The 20848-nt window shown below is 46.0% G+C and overlaps 2 pseudogenes across 1 annotated transcript in view; one reads left to right on the top strand and one right to left on the bottom strand.

Moving 5' to 3' along the window:
* Positions 1-20848, top strand: part of LOC144120151 (uncharacterized) — a 106892-nt pseudogene that overhangs the window by 7877 nt on the left and 78167 nt on the right. The window lies entirely within an intron of this gene.
* On the bottom strand, positions 5493-8260 carry LOC144119111 (uncharacterized; annotated as a pseudogene).

Here is a 20848-nt window from a genome sequence, read left to right as displayed (position 1 = left end):
TGTGTTTGCGTCCTTCTCGTCTCGTATTTGTTACTGCTGCGCTGCAATTTTTCCAGTATGCAGAACCAACTAGCCAGTCACTGTTTTTTTCTTGTACTAGGTTGTTGTTGTCAGCCACATGTAGGTTGGTGAAAATGGCTTCAAATCGGTCCCGCCTCATAGAGTTCGCGACGAGTTCATTATGAGAATCACGTGAGTTTTCCCACAACATGCGACGCCTTGGAACCGGCACATAGCCACTGAGAAGCAGAATGCCGAGAAAACATCTCATCTCACCTGCGTTCACGTTCAACAACCGATTCTTCTGTTGTGCATAGGTGTTGGTGTTTGCAACAAGCAGGTTGATGACTTCATCATCGAAAAATTTTTCAAATGCCTCTACTGGAGTTAGCGGTGCTCCTTCAGCGGAGTCTGAATCACACGAGTGGCGAGTTGGGAAACTCGCGTTCAAGTCGCGTTTATCCCACTTGACACGTCGTTTCTGTTGCTTAGCTGGTGGCTCCTGGTCGTTCTCGTCCTCACTTGACTCTGAACAAGTGTCCAGAACTTCAGCACGAAGAGTGCTCCCCGGCAGATGGTCCATGCTGGTGCCTTCTTCATCACCGCTTTCTTCATCTGTCACTGCCGCCGCGTGATTTTCGGGCGGAAGAATGGCCACCGTAGACGGTACATCTTCCCCAGCGTCAATCTGGTTTAGAATGTCGTTGAGCGTTTGCGGATCTCTTCTGCGGTAAAATGAACTGCAGGGAATCTTCTTACTGCAATTGAAAAAAAAAAAAGTTTCTGCCATACGTCCATATGTATTTTACTATGCTACTTCAACGCTACGCGCGCGACGCATCGCGCGTTCCAGAGTGACACAACAGCGAACCCCGATCTGCCTAGCGTCCTACATATAGGACACCGCTGTTTGACAGATCGTAAACAAAAAAATGTTGCCTATACCACATTGACATTGTTTTCACAGCATATTCAATTACTCAGGAATAACTGACAAAAATCTCGAAAACATCAAAAATCATTTCAATTTATATTACTTACATTTTCTTTCTCGGCATGGCGTTCGTCGAAGCTCACGCGGAACTATAGTGTACTAGAATACTCTCTAGTGGCGCGAGCGGCGAGGCGCAGGCGAGCCGTTTTCTAACAGACGCCATGAGATGGCGCCACCGCAACTTTTCATAGGCACAGGAATTCGCGTAGTTTTGAAAAGGTCGTCTGTCATCTTGCGTTTTGCATCTCATTTACTAATAAGAATCGCTCATTTATTACTTCTTGCTGTTTTCCGCCTGTCAGTTACAGTGACTAGGCTTGTTAATTATTGAAACGCGTCCGAAAACCACGTACCTAAGCAAGGATACAACATTCCTACTGTCGCGTCGTCTGCTAAACTCCGGCTTGCAGAGTGATTGTTTGGCGCAAAACACCATCGCAGAATGACAAGCGGTCAGCATGACATACAGAGCAAATTATTTGCACGACCCTTGCTGTGGTTTGAAGATCAAGACCCGAAAGCAATGCCATTTAGTGTGTGTACTCACAGCCATTTATTGTCCACACACTTTCAGAAGTAAACCGTTTAAGCTAACTTTTATACGGCATTTTGAGCTCATATATGACTCAGAGAAGTCAATGGTCTTGTAAATATGATCGATTTACCGCTATGATGTGAGTTTTGGTGTTGTTTTTGATGTAGTAGCGGCACCAGCTCGTCGAAGGAGCGAGTCCACGGAGCGCCTGAAACGAGAAAGGCGAGGATTCTGTAGCAGCCAGCTCTCCCGGCTCTTGATGTTCGTTGTCAGCGCTGTTCACGTCCTGACACGGCTTCTTGCTTCGTGGTGGAATTGTTTGACAAGCAGATCTTTTCCTTTCAGTCCTCTGTTTAGGGGTTTTAACAGAGAGGTAGGCTGGACACCCAGGCAGCAGCGTCGGAATTTCACCGGGAGCTAACGACGGCTTGCCTCTGGGTATACGCACTTCAACGCCGTCGATTACGTGAACGTAGATATGAGGTGGGCTTCAAAATGGTGCTCACACACTGCTGATAGTTCCGTGAGGCTCTTGTCGTCCCTTCGCATGTTCCGCTCCCACTTCCCTCGCAACTCGTCGTCTCTTGGTGCGGCAAACAACGATGCTTTAGACGCGCCCGGGTAGCCGGTGCGGCAGCCTGGCGCAAAACAGTGGGAATCAGTTCTTCTTTTCGCCATAATTCGTTAAATTCCCTGACACTGATGCTACATAGTTCCTGCTCACTGCTATCCCTACTTAACAGCAAGATACGAACGCTAAAGTAAAATTAGCTGCGTGACAGCGCGCGCGCGAAGCGAGCTAAATCACACACCGCATTGCCATGTGCTGCCAACGCGCGCGCCGGAGGCTAGGAAAAGGCGCAGCAGCGCCCCTGGCGGCCGTCAGTGTCAACTCGCTTCAGCCGAGCTGGCCCCAGCAGCCACCGGTCGCGCCACTAGAAAGTATTCTAGTTCACTATACGCGGAACGCCGATTTTGAAACTGCAAGCACGTGGCGAGCTGTGCTCCCACGCTAACCAAGACTTGCACGTGAGAAGGCCATAGCCTCAGAAACACCCCCTAGGGGGCGCTAGCTTTTTGACAAAAAAAATTTTCGAGTTATTTGAAAAATTTTCAGTGTCCTACATATAGGACACTAGGCATATATGGGTTAAAAATAATCTTTCGCTGGTACTTGCAATGAACACATGCAGTGTCTGCATTTTTTTACCAGGAAGGCGCACTTTTTAGAAAATAAATTTTCATTAAATGACGGACATTCTCCAGCCACAGGCTTTACACCTGCTCCAGGGCACAAATGCTGCATGCTGATTTGAAAGCTCAATGCTTCTGCATCAGCTGGTGTCGCAACATCTTGTTTGAGCAATTTCTGTCCTTTTATTTACACTTCAGCAATGGGGATCGCTTCAGTTCTTGAATCTGCAGGTACAGTAGACTCTCATTAATTCAAACTCGAAGGGACCCCAGGATTTTGTTTGAATTATCAGGAAGTTTGAATGATCAGAAGTTCTCATATATATGACTTTGGGTAAGATGGATGGTACACATTATGATTAGGCATTCATTTGAATCATTTTAAGCATTTCTATACCTTGACTGCACAAAATAAACTGCAGAGGTGAAATGTTCACAACAAGTTTATTGATCCACTGCTAACCAGACCTTTTAAATCGTGAATGGTCGATTGCTTCTTTGCTTCATGTGCCTTCAGCACAAAGCTCTCTATGCCAGTAAGCGCAGCTAGCTCATTCTCAAAGTTTTAGGTTGCTGTCAAAAACTCGCGGACTTGTGCAATATTGCAGTGCAAGGCCTGTGCAGTTGTCACAGTGGATGGCTCTTCCATCCTCCTCTTCACTTTCGCTGCTGCTAAGTCGTCAAGTGTGTCCTCCCTGCGCAGACGCAGGTCGTCATCAGGAGCTGCATAACTGATGAAGTCGGCAGCTATGTTGTGCATTTGCAGAGGAGAAAGCACGAGGCTTGCGTCATCATTCTCATTTTGCAAGCAATCTTCATCTTGCTGGTAGTCACTGCTGCAACCAGGGATGCAGAAGGGATGCTGGAAACAATTCTGTATTGTTGGGGATGTTAGAGCATTCCATGCGGCAGCGAGCATCCCCAACTACGAGAGCAGCGTTATGTTGTATGGTGTATGTTATGTATGGCTATGTTATGTATCGTTGTTATGTTATGTTATGTATGGTGTATGGTTATGTTGTATGGCATAGAATTGTCCATATCAATTTTCACCAGCTTCCTCAAGGCTAATGACCTTGCTTCTTCAGCAGCACCAAGCAGCTTCAAGTTTGCAATTGTGATTTTCTACCAGAGTGCCGGAATTTGAAGGGTGCTCAATATTGCATGCGGATCTTGTCCAAATACATCTGTTGTTGATCTATGACTGTCATTGTCAACTACACGAAGTGCACGAACAAAGTGGTTTGGTTGCTCACCTGTCAGTTGGTCAATCGTTTCTGATGACTCGGCGGGCAGCGGATCCTCAAGTTGCTCCTGCGTTGCTGGAGGGAGTTTTTGGTTGCAAATATTTCTCTCCGTCCTCTGCTTAGGCAGGGACTTGGAAATATAGCTTGGTGCGCCCGGAAAGATTGTAGGACCAGCACCATTGGCAGCAACAGTTGTCCCCGAGGGATTTCCACGATCACGTCATTAATCTTGATTTCGTATGTGCGCTGGATTAAGTGCTTCTCAATGTGTCATTCGCGGACAATGCTTTCTTGGTCCAGCACTTTGATCGCATCTCTTGATATTGCAAGACCATACCTCTCGTCGATATGCCTCCAGTGGGGCACGAAAAAGGGACCACGATTCCTTGCAGGTCCTATAACCTCTGTTGCAGGCTGGCATGAAACATGTCTTGCTCCTCTTTTCATTGCGTTACTCCGTCATACTTTGATTCCAGAAAGAGTAATGCCCTTGTCACACGGGCAGCCTAACCGCGGTTAAGTTTGACGGCAGTTATGGCTAACTGTAGTTACGCACATTCACACGATAAACCTAACCACAGTTATTCTGCTAACCATGGTTACCTCGAACTGAGGTTGGCCGCCTCAGTTAGAGTGGCTAGAATGGGGAGGTGTGAAGACCGGCTTCCGGATGCTGGCCCCAAAACCCGTTCCTGCCGCGCGGCGGCGCTGCCGGCAGGGGCGCCGTCATTTCTCGCGACGTCTGCATTGCTCCGGCCGCCGAAATGATTTGGTCGCGCGTATTTTTATCCGCTTGAATGCTTTTGATGCTGACAAGTACCTTTTTTCAGAGATGTAGACGCTAAGATAATTTAATTTAGTGCTTCACTACTCTCATTCCATTCCGCGTGAGAAATTGCCAGCACCGACCACGCAGCTGATACAGCGAGGGGCTTGATCTTCAACTCTTATTGTAAAACTTGGTGCTGGGCTAGCTGGTTAAACATTTCTTTGAAACAGGTTAGCGCTATAAAAGACGAACAGAAGGCGACAGAATGACGACACGACTCAGATGAGCTTTTTGGGACTCTGAGTGCTCATCTGTGTCGTGTCGTCGTTCTCTCGCCTTGTGTTCGTCATTTTTAGCACTAACATGTTTCAAAGAAATATTCAACGCTTATCTCCAGGGCTCCTAACGCGGTCACCTATTGCCGACGTTGCCGCATTTATGCGTTGCCGAAAGTACAGTTCGTGTTAGGAGTTACTATTATAGGAATTAAGGGTCAGCATGCTGGAACGACCTTGAACATGTCACCCGCGCATCTCACATTTGCGATTGTGATAGTACTTTAATGGGAGGAAGAGATTGGTGTAATATATACTGTCGTTATTGTGCAGTCGTTAAAAAGATTACGAAGTACAAAACATTCATGGCTCAACACAAGTTTATTGCAAATAGTGCAGTTATTGCAGAGCACATTTTATAGAACACAGGGCTTAACCCTCTTGACTTTTTTTTTGAGTATCAGGCTGGTTTAAACCTTTGAGTAAAAAGTGAACACGTGTGATACAATAAAATCTAGCCACCGATTCTGTTAAAGTAGTGGAATGCTCCCTGCAGCCAATCAGTGGCACATTCGCTGCTAGAATCAAGAATTCCTTGACTACTTTTGCATGAAGTCTTGTAGTGTGCTAAATGCACGAGTTAGTCTGTCTTCATGGGTCTGGATAAGCTTGTACAGGGACTCTGATGGGTAGAGAATCCCTTCCATGTCCCACTGTTTACAAGCTTCTGCTGGCAGTTTTTCAGGCACACCTTCTCTTGTCACAAGGCAGGCATGCCTGCACACCTCACAACCAGTTAGCAGGATGCGCTTCCTGGCTACATAGCCTGTGATATAATAAACCAGGCAGGTGTCACTGTGTTGCTCCACATAGTCTACATGGTCTACGGCCACTTCTGCTGCCTCGGCAGGTAGTGCAATGTCGTCCAAGGCTGCTTCTCGATTTTCCGGGAGTAGCTGCTCCTCTGACAGGAGGGACTCCAAAAGTCCAGGAGACACATTTCCTCCCTTGGGGCTCTTCGCCAAGCTGTAAAAGCTTAATCACCTGCATGTATACAAGCAGGTTAGAAGAATTTACACTTTGGATTGCATACTTTGTATATCAAAGGGCAGTACTGAAATGCAAAAACATACTTCATGATAATGATGAACTGTGCAGGAGTTGGGTGGTCATTGGCTCCACTGGCTTGTCTCAAAATACCAAATGAACGCTCTGAGCAGTCGTGGCTGAGGCGGGAGGTCATCAAAAACCTGAACCCAACCTTTTCAGTAAGGTACTTCAGGAGGTCCATAGTAGAATGAATGGACACACGCAGACCTTCTGATGTGCTTTGCTCAAGAAGCCGAGCCCTCTTGCATGGGCCTCCCATTCATCTAGGAATGTCAGCATGCTGTCGAGCGCAGTTTCTTTAGCACTGCCACATCTGAAACAACACGAAAAACATTTACTACCGGCGCATGAAAATGAACACAGTTGCTGCGTACATACCTCAAAGCTTCTGCAGGATACCGCGATGTCATGGGTTCAATTGCTTGAGCCATCATTTCCATTAACACCCTTGTCGGCTCCAGATTTGGGTATTCTTGCTCAATTTTTTTCTTACAGAGATCCATCGCATGTACAACTGCACTGTTGAAAATATTGAAGGCCAAGTTGACTCACATCTTTTCAAATCCACTCGGATATATGTGCGAATGTGTCAACTTGGGCACAACTTTCAATGTGAAGGCACTGCTATCAACCTTCGATGTCGTTGCAACATGTTCCCAATGAGCCTGGAAGATTTCATAATGGTGGTTAAACCGGCTGCTTAATAGGTTCTCAACATTTCAAATAATAAAGACAATAAAGTAGCGTGCATACTCGGCCCTTGTGTGTGTTGAAGCCATGACTCATCATAGTGTTTCGCACACATTTCACAAGATGTGGAAAATCTGAGATGAAATGCAGGAACCGCTGCTTGTCGCATGGATGTGGAACCTTGCATCTCACATGTTTAACATTTCCGTACACACCCATGTTATGCCACATGGCACGGTTCCATGATGCACCGTCAGTACAGATGTAGTCCACATGTAGACTAGCTTGCTCGCACAGAACAGTTGCCTCCAAAATTATCTGTCAGCGTTGGTGCCTTGTCGTTCCCACTGGAAGCAAAGACACCTGAAAAAAAAAATCAAGAAAGCAGGTATGAGTGTGATTTCAAAAATACACTAGTGCTTTGATGAGTGCTTATTACCTATGACCTGCGCCCATTTTCCGACGAAAGGCTGGAACATGACAGCAAGGCCATGGTCAGCTTTTGTGTGCTTGTCTTGTGCTCCGGTGAACTGCCCCAGGTTCACGAAGCCATCAATGTCCGTTGTAGATTTGAGATCCAGGTATGCAGAAAGTTTCATTTCGTCTAGAACTAGCCCGCCATTCCTGTCCATTTCATCCATTTCGTTCGCCTTCTCCTTGACACACTCCAGAAGTGTATGGCTAAAACCATAAGATGCTTTGAATGCCTGCAAATGTAAGATAGGGATTATTAAACTACATTCAATAAGAAAAAAGCATAGTGTACCTTGCTGTACTTTTGGAGTCACACACTGCTGGGAAGTACAAGGATTTTATGGCCCCTCAAATGCTCATACAAATGTGGGCTCTTCATCCTTAAGATCATGCACTCCAGGAGCCACGCATTCTGATATTTATATCCCCCCACGGATCGCCTCTGTAATGCCTCAAAGCATGCTCGGACTGCACACTGCTGCTTTGTCGGAAGCTGCTTGATCTGAAACAAAAGCACAAAAAGCAATGCTTATTTACGATCTCAGTTATGAAGAAGTACAGTAGCTTACCTTTGCCTCAAACCCAGCTTTCTTTATAGATGAATTCTTTTCTCTTAACTTCCGGAGGACTTCATGCAGGGAGAGCATCTTCCGGTTCCGCCGCCTCAAAGTGCGAACAGCACATTTCAGTTGCCTTCCTGCAGTTAGCTCCAGTGGGCGTCGCGTTTTATTCTTCAAACGCAGCAAGCGGGCCATTAGGATTCGCCTCACTTTTCTGCACGTCAAACACCGCTGAGGCATCTGAGTCGACACATTTGCGAAACAAATGAGAAATGCGTCAAGCATGAAGCACCTAATATGTGAAATTTCGGTAAGCGCCATGTGTCCAAAAATAACATACCGTGTGACATGGATCATTCACATGCAATGGAATGCAGACCATGTCGAGATAATGTTGTGCAGTCAGACACATCTAGTAATTGGAACTTGCAGGTCTTTCCAACTCCATAACATACAGAGACTTTCTCTGCATACACCAGAAGCTCTTGGGTCTCTTGCTCAGACTCAATAGTATGCTGACAGTGAAGCTGACCAGCCAGGAAAATGGTGCAGCTTGGTGAGGTTTGTTCCTGGATTTCAAGTACAGCTACCTTGTGGAAGGCAACTGAAGGTACTTTGTTTTTATGATATTCAGCTGTTTGGTAACACACTACATTTTTGTGGTGGAACGTCTGGCGTGACCAGTAGTCCGATGGTAGTTGAAGGCCAAAAATGAAGTGCTTCGCAGGTACCTCATCAATCGTTCTGTGCACTTCGTCATATGGAGTGAGATCAACTGATTCGCATGTCGAATTATCAGAATCTGCGCGGCATTTTTTTGCAGGCACGGAAAGGTATTGTCCCACTCTCCTCTTCCTTTCTTTCGGCAGACTTTTAGTCATGTATTTGGGAAGGTTTGGAAAAATTGTTGGAACAGCGCCGTCTCTCAGGGCAGGAACATGCGTGGCATGAAGACTTCCTTTCCGTTCACGACAAGCATGAAGTGTCTCAGGATGAACCTGTAGAAGTATAAAAAAGTGAGCATACCCTCGGTTACAGGAAAATTCCCGGATTTAAGCACGACACAACAGCGCAACTGTTACTCGTCGTGGTAGGGAGTACTTGGGTTCCATTCGGGCCACATTTTGATTGTGGCGAAACGCAAAATGCACCCATGTGCTGTGCGATGTATTTGCACATTAAAAAACCTTAGATCGTCTGAATTAATCCGGAACTCTCCACTACAGCTACCCTCATGGCCCGTTCGTCGCATCAGGTTGTTAAAACCTCAACTTTTGAGAGAAGCTTAAACACGTACCTTGCGTCTAAGTGCCTTTTGCAAACCGCATAATCCTCTTGCAGCGGCTTGTTGGCCCTTGGAATCACACGTGCCCACTTTTCAAATTCATCTTTGCAGGCAGGTGCGTGGAAGAGAGACACCTTTTCGCTGCACGATTTGTAACCGGCATTGCAACCTGGCACAAAACACCACCTTTGCGTTTTTTTCTTCGGTGTTGACATGATCTTTCAGAGCGTGTCAAAGGGTAGCGACAGCTGCTCACACCACCAACGTTGAAAAATTACTAAAGAAACGCAAAGGAAACAAAGCAGCACCAAACAGTGAACGCAGTACCTCGAGCGTCGCCGTGGCCTATGAGACTGGACTGGCCAGGCTGACGGCGCCCCCGACGGAAGCGCCGTATTTCCCCCCGTGGCAGGAACGTGCAGCGGAGCCTCACTAGTCAATGGTAGCAGCGCCGCGGTCTTCACACCTCCCCGTTCTAGCCACCCTACCTCAGTCAAGCCTAGTAACTGGCAATGCAAGTTTCTGTTTTCCAGGTCTGCTTCTCAACTTATGGTTCTCGGGTCATTATACACTCAATAGAGCATGACTCACAGTGAAACATTTGCAGTGTAAGCACTCAGAGACAAGGAGCAAAATAATTCATAGCACGGGGAGAAGCAGTGGAAGTGATTATACTATGCATAGTAAAAATAAAATGCACTTCCAGTACATTTTACTCAAAGAAAATAGCTGTAGGAAAAGGATTTAGGCAGTGTTCAGCTTGAGACAAAGTGATTCATTAGGGCATTCCTTACTGCAACACCTGATGGCTCTGCCCGGCTGCTGGTACAAGTTGGCTGAGGTCGGCCAATGTCTCGAGCTCGTGCCTCATCGAACCAACTTGCATCACAGCGGTTGGACATTTCCTCACAGATGTTGTGTATCACACAACATGTGCGAATTACATACACGGTTGACATTGATTATGTCGCACTCAAGTCCTTTAAGTAGGATACGGAAACAAGCCTTTAACCTCCCAAATGCATTTTCAACAATGCGTCTAGCTCTGCATAAGTGGTAATTGAACACTCCAGTAGGTGAACCTGGTGGGCCTGGATTTGGAAATGGCTTCATGATGTGACACTGTAATGGGAACGCTTGATAGGCAAGCAAAAGCGGTTCCACTGTCATTCCTGCCACAACTTTTCCTTCAGCTTGGAAAAGAGGACTGGCCAGTATATCGGGAAGGCTTGAGCCTTCAAATACACCGGCGTTGGGGTTTCTTCCGGGAACCCACATTTGTATACAGAAATCTGTAGTTGTGGTCAGCGATAGCCAAAAGGATGGTACTGTACCATCCTTTACAGTTCATATGATCCGCAGCGTGCTCTTCTGGCAAGCACACCTAAATATGACAGCCCTCGAGGGCTCCCACACCTTGCAGAAAGCCGGTCACAGCAGTGAATTGGCATAGGTGTTCTGCCTACTCACTTTGCTTGGGAAAGCTCACCAATTTTGCACCCAGCTGACGTACAACAACGGCGCAAAACTCGCGAAATATAGTGTTGACAGTCGACCGACCTATGCCAAAAGCGTTGGCGATTGTTCGTTTTTCCGCAGAGAACGCGAGACGATACAGGCTTATAGTCACACGCTAGTCCAGGGGGATTGCTCGTCGCATTGTCGTATCTTGCCGCTTCATACACTCACACAAACTCGGGAGGTACTGTGGGTCACTCTGAAATGCGCCCTAAACTCACTGTCTGGCAAGTGTGGCACCGTAGTCTCGTACCGTAGTCTCGCGGATAAGCCCATGACCGACGTTCGGAGGAACAGAGCCGCGCCGCTATCGCCATGATGCGGCGACACATTCTTTCAGCGTGTTCACGCTCCTCTTCTGCTGCGTACATTTCTTCCAGTATGCGCAACTGCTGGATGCGACACTGATGAAGCGCCGCTTGCTGCATGGTGGACATAGCCATGAAATCGTCCTCATCATGCCCAGTTTCCGCACAACCACGCTATGCCATCAATTTTCATGCAGCTGCCCGCTGAGAGATGTGGTTGTGTGGTCTCACCAACATGGTAATCACCAGCGCGCTCTGTAATTTACGCCGAGGCGCACTTCGCTCACTGTGCCATTGACGCAGAACACAAGTGCAGCACGTTGCCTCGAACCACCCGTTCGGCCTACACAATCAACTAACTCCGGCTCTCCGGCTATAGTGGACTAGAATTTCGGGCTATTTGCAGCTAAAAATATCACTACGAAGCCAACAACTACCACTGTTTAAAGACTGCTTTTATCTTTCTCGCTGAATTCGGAAAAATCACACTTTGATATATTTCAGACATAAGAAAACTATTTATTGATACATTTAGGTTACATCTCCAGCCGAATGCTCTTATTTTTTATGCTTACAAGTTTGTAAACTTGAGGAAGAAGTCCGAATACGTCAAGACTATGTGATCGTCTTTGCTGCTGTATTTGAGAGCATGTAGCAGCGCTGCAGTTCAGTTTACGGTAACGGTGGTTAAGCCTGGTAACTGCAGTTGGGTATAACTGCAGTTAAGGCTGCTCGTGTGACAAGGGTATAAGAAAACGTGAGACTGATGTTGGTCAAAGACAGTGTCACTGCGCGAGTGTTGAGTAACAACTGATGTTTATTTCTCAACCAGCAGAACTTAAATAGAAAAGAAGCGAGTAATGCTCCCCCTTTCCCAAAAAATCATGCTTGCTCGAAAACTCGGGTCGTTCAACTGAACACCGATTGCAGCCTGTTGCTCACAGCTACAAAGAGTGCATGAATGGTGTACACATCGAACGAAGAACATGCACTTTGGAAAATGAACCTACTGCACACATATGGCAGATGCGCCGAAACCTTAAGAAAACAAAAGAAGAGGCGCCAGCGGCATGGGCACGGGATGTGACGCGGAGAGAAGGGAAAAAAGATGCCGGAAAAGCAGGGGTCTTGACTTCCCCAACCTTTCTTCCTATGCTACCTACAAAGCATTGTTGACGTATTTTTTTTTCGTCATATAAAGGAGGGTAGACACCTAATTTTGGTGGCATGTTTTTTCTCTACAATGGTGCAGAAAACACTATTTTGCATGAATCACCATGTGATGTTCGCCTGCGACCGCTAAATAGTTTATAATCGAATATTTTCTTTCATGCTGTCTTGGTTTCAGCAGCCGAACAATGGCCGTGACATCAAAGAGTGGTTTTGTGTCGTGAGGCATGAAAAAACATCCATATAATCGCTGCTTCATCGTTTTAATTTTGTGCAGTGCTGAAGCCAGCCTTCCTGAAGAGCCGGAATTAAAATGAACGGGGAAGCAGCGATTATAATTGCAGTTTTTTTTCATGTCTCATGTGACCTGTAGGCAAACTTTGACGTCACAGTCCTCATTTGTCTGTTGAACCGAAACAGCACGAGAAAGAAATGCAGTTATGAAATATTTAGCCATCATAGCCAAATATCAGGTGGTAATCCATGTATAGTAATGCTTTACGCATCATTACAAACAAGAAAACATGCACGCATAAGCTAGATGTCTGTACTCCTTTAGCACATTCCGTGGTTTATAGAGTTATCATTACGAAAAGGCTACGAAGTCGCTAGCCAGTTAGATCCTTCAAGCATCTTGAAGGAAGAAAAGAAAAAAGTGGGTTCTTGCATTTGTGTACCACTTACTAAATTTTTTTAGTTTCAAAATCCGATTTTTCTTAGTATAAACGCGTGTAAGGGCAGCACTTTTTTTTCTAGATTTGAGGGCCAATTTTTGGGGTGCAGCCCATACATGCGATTTGCGCAAAAAATTTTTTTTAAGTAAAAAAACACCAATCAGAATGAGCGGCATTTATTCTACGTTCAGTCGTCACTCGCAAAGTATTTAGACTCCGAGCTGGTGCTGTGCTCTGGTACACGCGCATCCCACAACAAGTCGTCGCGCACCATGTTCGCTGTCAACGCGTAGCCATTGCTCCGCTCTTCCATCGCTTAGCAGAGCAGCTCTTCTTCCAGTTTGGGAAACTTGCACGACTTGCCTTGGAAAGCGGGCTTTTTGCAGCTTGTGTTCCTCAATGCATCCTTTTGGTTGCACCATCATTGTCAGATGCACTTCTGGGGCACGTTGAATTTCCTGCCCGCCGCACGCTTGCCGTGTTCGACAGCAAACTCCCAGCCGTGTAGCTGTTAAGGTGCTTGCCCATCGAGGTAAAACTACAGCGCTCAGTGGCAGCACAGAAAAGCCACAGCTACGGTGAACTAACATGTTACCACAACTCCCGTGCCTTTGACAGCAACAAAAGGCTAGAGCTGGTGATGCTGATGCCGATATGGATATCGGGAGCTCGTGGCGGAGGAAACAGTTGGCGATGATGGTGATGAGCCGCGGCCTCGGGCGCCACTTTCTGCCACTTCGCCTGTCCACTCGAGCTGCTGCCTTTAGCTGAAGCATCAGTGCATAGGCACCGGTGCTGGTACTGGCGCTTTTCACTCCAGCGGCCAAGTCTTTCACCAGTGACAGATAAGAAGGGCTCCAATTGGCTAATGTGTGGACCTTGCGTATAGCCTGCTCCAGGACCTTGCATGCCTCCTCACGTTCCTGCATGATATTTGAATAGAAGTGAATACTCATTCAGTGCTTTCATTTTTAGCTGTACCAACAAGGGACATTATCAAAAAGTACTAACCTTTGTGAAGGCACCTCTGTATTTGTATAGAAGGCACCTAGCATTTTCAAAATGGTGATGAATTTTTACAAGGACAGCTTTGGCTAAAGAGCGCCCTGGCATAAGGCATTTTCATCGTGTCAAGGTGGGGTCAAAGACCCATTTCCCAAGCATTTCACCCAAACTTGTACGCACTATATCACCGGTGGCTGCCCGATGGCACTGGTGTTCGAACCCCGCACCTCCCGCATGCGAGGTGGATCCACAAACCACTAGGCCACCACTTCAGTACCATTTTCAAGCATGCAAGCCTTTTCATCATAGCATTTCGCATGTCTCACTTTCACATGTGATGCAAGCATTGAATAAGATGTAAAAAGTACCCCAATATACCTCCTGAGTTGTGCTGCATGGAGCCGCTCCTGATAAAAGCTGGCCACTAGCAACACCAGCTTCGTCTTGTGGTGTCTCTGGTGCCTCGCAATGGTCTTGCTCCACCTCTATCAGAACCTGGCCGCTGGATGTGCACGCTTGGCTTTTATGGCTGCAGTTGTAATCATCTGCTGCTGTGAGAGGAGGAGGGGGCATTTCTACTTGCTGGGTTGTGTGCAGGGGTGCAAAGAAGGCTTGTGGAGGGCATCTGTCTCCAAGTGCCAGCTGTGCCAGAATAATGAAGTGTGGGCTGTTTGGGAAAAGGCCACCAAAGGCCTTCTGCACACATGCTTGATGCTTGCAGAAAGCACCTTGGTTACCTGCCCAACAGCTGCGCATATCAATATCGGCATGGACTTCATAGTAGTGAGTTCCAGAAGAACTTGGGACAGAGAAGACATTCTCTCCTTTTGGAGTGATGTCTTCTTTCAGCACTTCTGTCATATTCTGGAGCAACTGCTCACAAGTGGTTTGATGTTGGCCTTCTCTTTGGTAGGCATGCCGGAGAAGTTTTGTTTCAAAGTACTTCTCCAATGTTGTCGTGATGCTTTCGACAAGCGCCACAGCATTGTGTACCTTGGTCCTGCTCAGGACAATATCTTTGAGTATCCTGATAGAGGCTTCTGAGTAAATGTTTGTATTATGCCTCCTTGTGACAAAGCCCTGACGATGGAAAAGCACCCACTCCTCCTCCTGATCAAGGAACTTGTATACTCACTTGATGTAGCCCTGGTGGCAGGTGGTCAAAAGTGCCTCTTTGGCGGCTGCCTCCAGCTCATCCTTGCTGGCTGCATAGAGAACCTGAAATCAGATTGCGAATAATTATAACGGTTGCCATGTTGAAGAGGCCAACTCTGCATCATCATGGATGGATGGATGGAAGGTAGGAGCATCCCCTTTGAAACGGGGCAGTGGTTGTTGCCACTATGCTCAGTTTTTTTTCCTTTATTTTTGTTTACTCTGCTGTAAGTTGTTAATACAATTCGCCATTTCCTTTCAAAAAACTTCTTCCTACACTTTAAAACTTATGTCACCTCTCTGCTTTTGTACCACCAATCCTCCAATCGCTTTTTGCTAATTTCCACCGCAGATTTATTTACATGACTATTGTTATTTCTAAACCCTAAAGCCTCAGAAAGAGTGACTGCCTGTATCGACATCGGGATGGAGACCATCGCATTTTAGGATGTGTTCTATTGTTTCTACAGATTTACCACACACAGCACCTGTGTCATCTTCTTCGTTAAATTTTTTTCTGTAGGTGCGCGTTCTAAGACACCCTGACCTAGCTTCAAAGAGTAGGGCACTGCCTCTTGAGTTATCATAAAACGTTTCCTTCCTGATCTGCCTTTTCCAGCATCGATATAGTTCTACACTATGCTTCTTTTCCATTGAATCTATCCAATTTTTACCTTCGACGTTTTTAACCTGTTGTTTAATGCTCTTTCTTTCTCCTTCCTCGTCTCTGGCAAACTTACTGGCCAGATTTCTAGTTCGTTTCCGCCACTGTGTGTCAACGCTCTTTCTGCCCACCGGTTTTCATCCAATTTCCTCAGGCGTTCTTCGTATAGTACTTTACTCTGAGCTTCTCGTGCTTCGAACGTTGCCCAGCCCATATCCCCCTGTACTGCCTCGTTTGTGGTTTTCCCGTGCGCACCTAGTGCTAATCTTCCGACAGTTCTCTGATTTACTTCTAATCGCGACTGAACTTCAGCCCTTAAGCATAGAACCGCATTCCCGAATGTAAGCCCCGGTACCATTATTCCTTTCCAAATACCTCTGGGGACTTTATACCTGTTGTACCCCCACAATGCTTTATGTTTCATTATCCCGGCATCTCTTCGCCCTTTTGCTATGAGAGACTGTTCGTGCTTTTCCGTGTACATATGCCCGTTGTTTACCCATACCCCGAGATATTTGTATTCGGCCACTCGGGGTATTTCATGGCCTTGTATTGTAAGCTCCTGATCAGTTGTGCCGTTGAACACCATCACACCTGACTTAGTTGTGCTAAAACTGAAACCTAGACTGTCTCCTTCGTCTCCACAGCAATTCACCAAAGTTTGCAAATCTTCCTGGCTATCTGCTAACAGTACAATATCGTCCGCATACATTAAACCCGGTAGTCGTTGCTCAACAGCCTTTCCGCCTAATGTGTATGACAGATCATAACCTAGATTGCTTCCTTGTAGCCTTCTTTCCATACTTATCAGATAAAGCATGAACAGCAGCGTTGATAGACGACAACCTTGCCTTTATCCTTTATGTATCTGGAGAGTTGTTGTACTCTTAATTCCTTCCCATGTTATTTCAACTTCATTTTCTCGATATATTTCCTGTAGAAAATTAATTACCTCATGACTGACACCTTCGCCTTTTAATATGTTCCACAGGAGTTCCCTGTTCACGTTGTCGTATGCACCGCTTATGTCCAAGAAGGCTAAATACAGAGGTCTGTTTTCCGCCTTAGCTATTTCTATGCACTGGGTAAGCACGAACAGGCAATCATCTAAGCGCCTACCACTTCTGAACCCGTTCTGAAGTTCTCCGAGTATTCTATTACTTTCTACCCATGACTGCATTTTTATTTTCACCGCCTGCATCGCCAGCCTGTATGTAACTGATGTTATCGTAATTGGTCGGAAGGATTTTATGTTCGTCTTATTGCCTTTTCCTTTATGAATCAAATTCATTTTACTCGGTTTCCAGCTGTGCGGAATTTGCTGATTCGTTATGACTGCCTCCAATACTTTTATCAGCATTTCCTTGCCTCTTGGGCCATGTTCATTAATTAGATTGATTGGAATTTTGTCGATCCCTGCTGACGTACACCTTGGAATATTTGCTTCCGCCTTTTTCCAGTTAAGATTTGTCAGTTCCACGCTGTTTTCTATTGTGCGCTCCTGTGTTGCTCCCTCATTTGAGGTGATTACTCTATCGTCTTTCTTAAATGACTCAGCTATAACTGATGAAATGTAGTTCACAGCGTCATCTCCCTCTAAACATTTTCCTTCGGCATCGTGAATCTGTTCCTGCTTTCTGTGATTCGCTTTGCCCAGCCAGCTTATATGATTCCAGAATTTTCATGGCCCCCCTTTAGTTGCATCGCGAACTTCAGCCAGCCAGCGATCTGAGGACTGCTTTATTTTAGCCTGGACGAGGACCTGCACTTGCTGTTTCTTTTGTCGATAAGTTTCCCATTTTCGGCCTATTTCCTCTTCAGATAACTGCGCCCTCTTTGCTTCTCTGTGTTCCCGTGATGCAAACCGTCGTTGTTCGATGACCTCCCTAATTTCCTTATTCCACCAACTTCGTGGCTTCCTCTTTCCTCTCCAGCTGTTTACTCCTTTTACTTGTTTTATTTTTGTACTATTGAGGAGTTCTAACTTATTATAATCCCACTTTTTCATGAGATGTGTCTGTATTGCTTCCTCTATGCACGCCGCTATTTGCGCTATTTGTTCGTCATTTAATTTTCCACACTCTGTTTGACTCCCCTTCATTTCTCTTTTCATCAGCCTGATCATCATCAGCCTGACTACGCCCCCTGCAGGACAAAGACCTCTCCCATATATCTCCTTTTAACCCTGTCCTGTACCAGCTGCGGCAACCCTAACCCTGCCGCAGACTTCTTAAATATAAGGTCCAGATATATATATATATATATATATATATATATATATATATATATATATATATATATATATATATATATATATATATATATATATATATATCCACATTGAAAAGGTCACAACTGGTACGATTATCTTGGTTTATTTACCAACGGTTTCAGATGGTGGACCGTCCTTCATCAGGGTTTTAAGCCGAATGAATACAAAGATGTGCGTATTTATGGACCTAAATGCAGAGGGAGAGGAGGCACTCTCTCTCTCTCGGCGTCCACTAAGGGGAAAGGAGCAGGGTTGTGAAACAAGTTAAAATACAGAGGTGACAGACATGTAGCAGAGGATGAGAGGGTTGGATTTTTTGCCAAGGAGACTCAAGCAAGAAAGGTTTCCTACTGCGGAAGCGAAAAGTTGGAGCACGAGGGGACAAGTAACGAGAACACGGAAAACAAGAAAAGAACATAAAGAAAAACACCAGGATACACTGTAACAAAACAAAAGCGCACATAGCATGACCTGCTCCCCAGCGGTGCAGATGTTAAGGACTCTTGTATTGTAATTTACTGTAAGCTGTCAAGACCGCGTCATTTCGCCCTGCTCAAGAGACACCAGTGACCGTTACGATGGCGGTGTGTGGCCTCAGTGGCGGAAAAGCGGTCGTCCAGACGCCGTGCGAAAACCCGATCCCGCGACTAGCCGCAGCAGACAGCAACCACTGGCCGTTCGTCAGAGGGCGCTTGTGCCGCGCGTCCCACCACTGACAATTCCGAGAAGCAGGCTAGGAGGATAAGGAGGAAAAAGGGAACCGGCGTAAAGAAAAGAAGGGGGGGGGGGGGGGGGGGCATGGTGAGCAGTATAAAAGGAAAACAAATGGAAAATAACAGACGGGAGCTTCTTTCTCAGTTGGAATGGTTTTTGAGGAAGGCAAAATTGCCCAAGTTCTCATTGATGCCGTGGGTTAATGTCCGAAATTCGTGTGAAATACGATTCCCTTTGTTCTCTTTGGCGGCCTGTTTGAAAACCCGACTGTAGGAGGATGACCCGGATGCTTTCGAATGTATGTTGTGGCAGACATAGATGCTTAGAAAAGGGTAGGTTTGGCAGTGTGTGAATGGGGGCCTTGTGGTTGTTGAATCACAACCTGAACGGAGTTTCTGTCTGGCCGATGTTAATAAGAACGGAAAACTGGGCGAGTTGGTAGGGAATCATGTTTAACTGCGCAAAGAAATGAAGACAGAGAAGAAGAAGGCGCGACACGAGCGCAGTGTCGTGCCTTCGTGTCGCAGTGTCGTGGCCGATGTATTGCATGCCACACACACTGCAGTGAAGCATGTAGACCACATTTGCACTGTCGCAATTTAAAGTTTCTTTGATTGTGAAAGTAGTCAGAGAAGATACCTTTTGCAATGTTTGTTGTCAGCATGTGACGGCAAACCTTGCAGCGTGGTTCTTGGCGGGGTTGACACCCGGGGTTCGGGTTAGCATTGGGCGATGTTCTAGATTTAACTAAAATATCCTTGAGGTTCCTGCTGCGCCGCTATACCGCTCTTGGCGGCTGCTTAAAAATGCGGGACAGGTGACTGCTTTGCTGGAGAATGTTAAAATGTTTTGAGAGGATATTGTTCACGCGTGGCATGTTTGATGAATGTGTGAGAACGAGGTTGGTTTGTCTTTTACCTTGCTGGAAGTTTTGGGAACTCAGTATTTTATTTCTGTCTAGACCCCGAGCTTTCAGAATAGTGTCTTCCACGATGGAAGCGGGATATTCTTTCAGTAAAGGATTTGTCTTTAGTTGTTCAGCATGGCGGTCACAGTCATTGAGCTCAGAGCATATCCGTCGGTATCCATTTGCCTGCGAGTAAGGTATGCTCGTCTTGCAGTGTTGCGGGTGGCTGCTCTTAAAATGTAGATACTGCGGGCGGTCGGTGGGCTTTCTGTAGAGCGTTGTCTTAAGTAAGTTTCCTTTTTCCTGTATTGTTACGTCCAAGAAGTTTATAGATGTTTTGGAGATTCTGTAGGTGAACGATATCGATGGGTGAAATTTGTTGTAGTTGCCTATAAATGTTAATAGGCTAGCTTCGTCGTGAGGCCAGATGGGAAAGATATCTTCCAGAAAGCATTTGTAGAGGAGTGACTTTGAAGGCTGAGTGTCCAGAAATTGTGTTTCGAGGGCCGCCATGAATATTTTGGCGTAGGCAGGTGCCATCTTGGTCCCCATCGCCGTACCGTTCACCTGAAGAAAGTGCCTTCCCTCAAATTCAAAGTGGTTGTAATTGAGTACTAAAGAATAGTTGCTAGAGTTTCCCCATCAAGGTAAACTGGAGGATCCGTCCGCAGGTATGCATCCACCGCCGCGCGTATGCCGTCTGAGTGGGGGATATTTGTGTATAAAGACGTCACATGCATTGTGTCTAATGAGCTCTCATCGGGAATTTCAATGTTAGACACCACTCCGAGGAAGTGATTAGTGTCCTGAACGTAGGTGGGGATAGTTCGTATAATGTCCTTGACTAGAAAGTTGAGGACACCAGAAATTTTTTCGGTGAGTGTTGCATTACTTGAGACAATGGGACGACAGGGACGATTTAGTTTGTGAATTTTTGGGAGGAGGTAGAACCGCCTGGGGACTGGTTTGACCGGCTTCATTGCTTTAAACATGACCTGAGATATCTTTTGTTTTTGGAGGAGAGATTTTATCTCACTGTTAATTTCGACTTCGAAGTCTCCTGCGGGGTCGCTGGTGAGTTCAGTGTAAAATTGTTTATTTTCCAATTGTCGGAAACCTTCTTTTAAGTATTCGGTTTTGTCCATAACAACGATAGCGCCACCTTTGTCCGCAGGTTTGATGATGATGTTGGACCGCTGACTTAAAGAGTTAAGGGCCTGGCATTCTTTGGACGAGAGGTTGTTGTGGACCGCTTTTGGTTTTGATTTTCAATACGATGATAGGATATTCTTTTGAACGGCAGTGATGTACATGTCCAAATGTCTATC

Source organism: Amblyomma americanum, chromosome 2 (assembly GCF_052857255.1).
Source record: "Amblyomma americanum isolate KBUSLIRL-KWMA chromosome 2, ASM5285725v1, whole genome shotgun sequence".
NCBI classification, from domain to species: Eukaryota; Metazoa; Arthropoda; class Arachnida; order Ixodida; family Ixodidae; genus Amblyomma; species Amblyomma americanum.
The sequence above is the reverse complement of the archived record's forward strand: the minus strand, read 5'-3'. Positions and strand labels throughout refer to the sequence as shown.